We start from the raw sequence: 6,251 nt of genomic DNA on the forward strand, positions 1-6,251 counted from the left end.
TCATTTTTAAGTCTTCAACGCATAGCACCATAGGTTTAAGCTAAATAAACTAAACTCTAAGTGAGATATGATCTATTATATTTATATTTTTAAACTCCATACTCATGTTGCTGTGTTGCAAAAGTCAATATGACAGTCAGGATTTTGGACCTAATCTATTCCAAGAACATAAAGTGTGGCAACCAAAAAATTCAAACTTCAGTGTATTTCGTTATCTGTTCTTTTGGTTTCAAAAATGGTCAAAGAAATTCTTTATTATGATATAAAACATAGAAGTTATAGTCATAAAGTTAGTACCAAAGGCTCAAACCAAAAAGTACTTTCAAAAATTCTTAAATGGTTTCTGAAAAAAGGCCCAAGAAAAAAAAACCCATTGTAATAAAAATATATCACTTTTTTTATTCTGATAATTCTTATCCAATTTATCTGACCCAAACATGATTTAGAACTTCAAGCAGCTTCAAGAATTCTTGAGATAACTGCTTCACGCTGGGTCCCTGCTTGCTAGTAGCTGTCTGTTTCTATTCAGACTTACTCTCTGGCAATAAATTTACGCCTTTTTATGATTGTGATTTTTTCACTTAGTGGTGTTTCTCTAATGTAAGTTGAAAAGTATTTATGAAACTGACAAAAATATGCAGGGCATTGATTATGAAAAAATCGATTCAACCCCTGTTAAAGTAAAAAGTTGGTAAATAATCCATTTCATACCTTAACAAGAATAGGACGTCCAATAGAGAATTTAAGTGATCAATTAAAAGACTCACAAAGCAATTTTTAAAAAGTTTCTCAAAATCAGACCAGTCTAAATCAGACCAGTCTTGTGAGTAACGATTATTAAAGAGAACTAGACAAGAAAGAAATGAGAAAAATGAGAAGAACCCGCGCAAAATATAATCGAAATAAGATGTTTACTAAGAAAACATTCAACCCTGAGAATCAAAGATTGAAACAAATAAAGTTATATAACTGCTGGTCATCCAAGGTGCCAAAAAGCCATTATTGCCAAAAATTAGGGCCAGTCGTTAACCTTCATCATACGCGGCAAATTCATTGGTTGAAATTTAAAAAAGACTTTCTGATAGTTGTTTGGGAGAACGTGCGCAAATGCGTATTAAAGATTAATGCTGTGGAAGTACTATATTTTTTACTTGACTCACAAGCAAAATAATGTGCCGGAAAACTTCTAAAGGGATACATGAAAAAATAAACAATTGCGCTTTTAATAAAATACACCTTTCCTGTATTTCGAGAAACAGTTGCGTTCGCATGTTTTCTTGCCCTCCACAATTTGGTCTCTTGGAGAACAACCCATTTTTTCCCCGGTTTCCTTAAGGAAAGTTCGTTTTATGAGTTTTTCTTAAGTTCTGTAAAACAGAATCATCTCAAATTTTGATACGTTTTTTTCTATTTATGATATTATACCAGTCTGAAATTCTTTTCCCAATCAGTATCAAGAGTTAGAAGCTGAAAACCCACTTGCTAGCCACTCCAGAAGATTTTTCAAATTCGGATTTTTTTTCTTCAATACCGCTCCTGTCTTGTAGAGCTTTGAAAAAGAAAGAAAATTAGGGATCATATGCCTTCAGAGGATAAGTGGTTGAATGTCCCTAAAAAAAGTTTTCTGCTGATGTGGATTTCTTTTTATTTGGAGTTTCTCCTTTAAGAAAAACTTATTCTTTAATAATAACTTTTTGTTCCTTCATTTCCAAAGGCCCCTTGAAAATGGGTCCTACCACCTTTTTTGACTCAACCTTTTCCAAGCTACTTCTCTTCAAAAACAAAAATAAAACTCTAGGTAATGTCTTCTTTTTTCAAAAAAAGAAATTTATCCAGCATCAGTAAGATTCTAGTGATTTCATTGGACAGAAGACATTGCATATTGACAAATGCACTTTTGAATGTTTTGCTCAAAAATTGAATGTTTTGTTTTGAAAAGACAGAAAAGATAAAACAAGGGGCAAAACATGAATTGTGGTGATTGAGAATGTTTGTGTCAATAGGATGCAGAAAGTATTAAGTTATTTTGATTTTTACTTTTCGTGGGTTGATATATGGATTAAGCAAGACTTTCAATTGTGATGCTATAAAATGTCACGTTCACATATCCATCTTTTACAGTTCGCTCTTTAATGTAAGTATCTACCTAAAAAATATTCTCGTGCTTTTGGAAAACATGCAAAGGGACACATTTTTTGAATTTTTCCAAGCTATTTTCCTAACGGCAGGTACAAAATGCATATTGCACAGTATTGCATAATGCATATTACATAATGCATAATAGTATTCTGTAATTTACAGAACGATTTTATATTTTCTAAAGCTCTTCTTTGTAGAGGCTAAAAGCCCGAAAACCTCCTTTAAAAGAGTTTCTTAAGTAAACATTCCAATCAGAGGGATTTCCCCAGAGACAAGATGTTTACTTTTCGAATCTGAACGAAAGAGAATACATTCCAATCATAGCAACAAAGGGTTTTCTGTCAGCATAAATAATAAGAAGATGCAACAGATCAGAAAGATTTCCCCCCTCTTTCTAAAAATAATGGTAAACACATAAACATTCGAATGTTAAAAGATTCGAAGTCTATTTTCTTTGATCTAGCTTTCGCATGAAGCCTTATTAATTTATATTGGGCGGATATTTGCTTATCTAACAAAAAGCATCCACACTGGTTAATGGTTTGTAAGAGGGAAAACCCGTTGAACTTTTGTAGCAATTGTTCGAAAAGATCTCTGAAAAAAACCAGAATAAAGATCTTGCTATAAAAATTTACACTTTCCAGTAAGAAAAGTAATATACAGAGGAGATATTTTTGTGTTTTTTTTCTGCACTATACTTCGTTCTGTAAAATACAACTATGAAAATCAAAATGGCGACAAGCATTTTCAGTGGATTATGGATTTTCTTCATCATCCAAAATTCAAATTTACAGCTTTCCTCCCTTTTTTTTCTGGTAGAAAATGTTATATTTGTTTTGCTGAAAGTATTATCTTTCAAATTCTCCTTATTATAGCCTCTAAAATTGACATTTTTCAAACATTATGCATTATGCATTATGCATTATATTTTATGCATTTTGGACCTGCCGATTTTCCTAACCTTTTTTGGCATAATTTTTAGTCAAATTTCTGACACTAAAATTTGAATATCTTTACAACCACTTATCTTCCGGAGGCCTATGACCCGTCATTTTCTTTCTTTTTCAAAGCTCTACAAGATAGGATAAGTTTTGAAAAGAAATGTAAAATTTGAAAAATCCTCTTCATTCACTACCTTGCAAGCAAAACAGCATTTGTTTACTTCCGAAACATTTTTTACACAACAGTGTAGCGCTCATTTTCCCGGGTCATTTCTGAGAAGTTGTTGAATTTACAAGAAAGGTGTATTACCAAAAAAAGGGCCGTGTGAAATGCGGCAATCTTATTGGTGGAAATTAAATAAACAGTTCGTGAAGGGAGCGCCAGGAAGCAATCAGTTAGGGTGGACAGGGCAAAATTTTCTCCTCAATTTTTGAAAACCAAACTTATTTTATTTGAAAGTTTTTTAACTTTGTGAGAAAAATGAGGGGTTATTAATTAAGATTGGTTAAGTATTTCCAAAGTTATTCCATATTCAAAACACAAAAAAATCACCTTTCCAAAGAATCGTCTGTTTACCCTGCGCCAACAAGAAATAGCTACCTTAATTCAAAAGGGGCCTAAGTCCATTTTGGTCATTTTGAGAAAATTGCAATTAAAGTTTTTCCTTTATTCTGAAACCATTTTTGATGGTAAAGCTTTGAAGTAAATGTTTTCTGAAAGCCATAGTTTGAACTTGTTTTTTCAATAAAAAGGCACTCTTTTGGAAAGTACATATTTTTGTACGTACCAGGTGCAACTTTGTAAATCTTGCAGAGTGGACTTAGGCCTTTTTTGAATTAAACATGAATTTTGAAAAATGTGTGAGGGTTAATTTCTGCCTTTAGTTAGAAGTTCAAAACCTGCACATATGACACTCCAAAATAAAGCCACTTACACCTAGATTCAAGATAAAGAGAAAAGACAATCTCAGTAAAACAAAGGAAAACTCAATTAAACTTTTTAGGATGCATGGACCTAACCCATTTGCAATTCAATTGGACTTAGGCCTTTTTAAAACTTAACAAACTTATTTTGGTGGACTTAGGCCCTTTATTGTAAAAAGATGATGGACTTAGGCCCTTCTATTGTCAAAAGTTGATGGACTTAGGCCCTTCTATTGTAAAAAGTTGATGGACTTAGGCCTCTTTTGAATTAAACATCACTTTTATCAGAGCTTCAGTATGAAGTTTTGAGCCTTTTTAATTTTAAAAACTACTTGTTATGCGTACATCAAAAGAGAGCAAATGAGCCAGAGATTGAGAAAAACTAAAAGACCTCAAATCTCATAAAAATGGACTTAGGCACCTTTGAACTGGGGGGTACCTGGACTTAGGCCCCTTTTGAATGAAGGTAGTGAAATAATCTTTTGAAAGCACCAAAAATGGCGGATGAAATCTAGCCTTCCCCATGACAGGGCATGCAGAGTTTTGCTGGCGCGGTATGCTATTATTTGAAGTCAACACCAAGTCGTGTTTTCACCTTGATGCCGAAGCATGTCAAAAAACATCAATTTCTTTGGGAAGAAAAGTGTGATGTTTAGATGCAGTTTTCTTTCATTTGTTTCCCTGATAATTTAAAAAAGGTAAGTACTAATGCAAAAAATCCCGACGAGTGTGCACCCTAAATCAGTAGTAGAGTGGACAGGCCAAAATTTTCCCCTCAATTTTTAGAAACCAAACTAATTTTATTTGAAAGTCCTTACCTTTTTTGTGAGAAAAATGAGGGGTTATTTATTAGAATTGGTTAAGTATTCCCAAAGTTATTCCATTTTCAAAACACAAAAAAAATCACCTTTTCAAAGAAGCGCCTCCTTACACATTGCCAGCAAGAAATAATTTTTGGAAGCACCAAAATTGCGCCAAAAATGGCAGATGAAATCTAGTCTTCCGTGTGGCGGGGTGTGGGGAGTTTTGCCATTTTAACTCAAACTTGGCTAAAAATTTTCTTCTCTGGACTCTGCACTGCACAAGTGTTACGCGTAAGCCAAATCGCGTATTACAAACAACCTCTAACTTGCCGAGTACAGGAGAAAAAAATTCGAAATTCAAAATGGCGGCCAGGCCCACAAAATCAAAAATCTTCGTTTTTCATTTCTATTTCTATTTGAAAAGCTATTGCAGCTCAATAAATCAATGAAGAATTTGAAATAAAAAGTAAACAAACCTTGAACCTTTCATGAATCCAAATAAATAAAAGTATTCATCTAAAGTGAAGATTACATTTCAAGATAAAACGATTTCCCAACCAAGCTAAAGTCAGTGTCTGCCAACTAACAATTTCTCTGCGGGGTCACTGGCAAGGAGTTACGACTTCAGACTTTAGATTCCAATTCTTATATAGGCTGCAACTACACTGCCAAATAATCTGTATTACAAATAGACCTTTTTTTAAAGAGGCAGCCATGTTGAATAATTATGTACTCCAGCATAAAAACAATGATACAGCCATGCATAATTTATAAAATATGCATGATACAGTAATTATGCATGGCTGTACCATTGATTTTATGCTGGAGTACATAATTATTCAACATGGCTGCCTCTTTAATAAAAGGTCTATACTTCCAAATGGGTCCATAAGTTAAGAAAGTGAAATTATCATCTAGCACGGGGGTTTTGTTTTTAAAAACAAACTTCAAAATAAAATTGTTAATGAAATTGTTACTTAAAATATTACTTAATACTTACATAATTTATTTATATAACACCCCTTTCTTAAATAAATGGCCTCTTAAAGTCTTTTATGTTTGCCGCAAGAAGGGAGAAAAATTTAATTGACCCCCGGTTTTTTCTTAATCCGTGGAAATGAAGCGTTTTTATTGGTCTAAAATCACGGATGGTCACGTGACCAGAATTTTTATCCAGGGAAATGCCGTGGCGGCAATGTTTTGCTTTAGTGAGATTGACCATTTTGCTGTTTTGATTTGAGCGGGTGAAATTTCTGTACAAACCAAAATATGGCTTCGTTGGAATACCGGTTGAAACACTTGTGACTGTAGTGTAATAAAAAAAATGGTCTGATTTCTAACAGTGAGGCTGGAACTTCGATTTTTGAGGATTATGATTTTACCAGTTTTTTTAGCAATTTTTACCTCGCTAACCCAAATCTCACAACATCTTTACCTTAAGGAA

The sequence above is a fragment of the Clytia hemisphaerica genome, unplaced genomic scaffold, assembly GCF_902728285.1.
Source record: "Clytia hemisphaerica strain Z4C2 unplaced genomic scaffold, Clytia hemisphaerica genome assembly, whole genome shotgun sequence".
In the NCBI taxonomy this organism is placed as follows: domain Eukaryota; kingdom Metazoa; phylum Cnidaria; class Hydrozoa; order Leptothecata; family Clytiidae; genus Clytia; species Clytia hemisphaerica.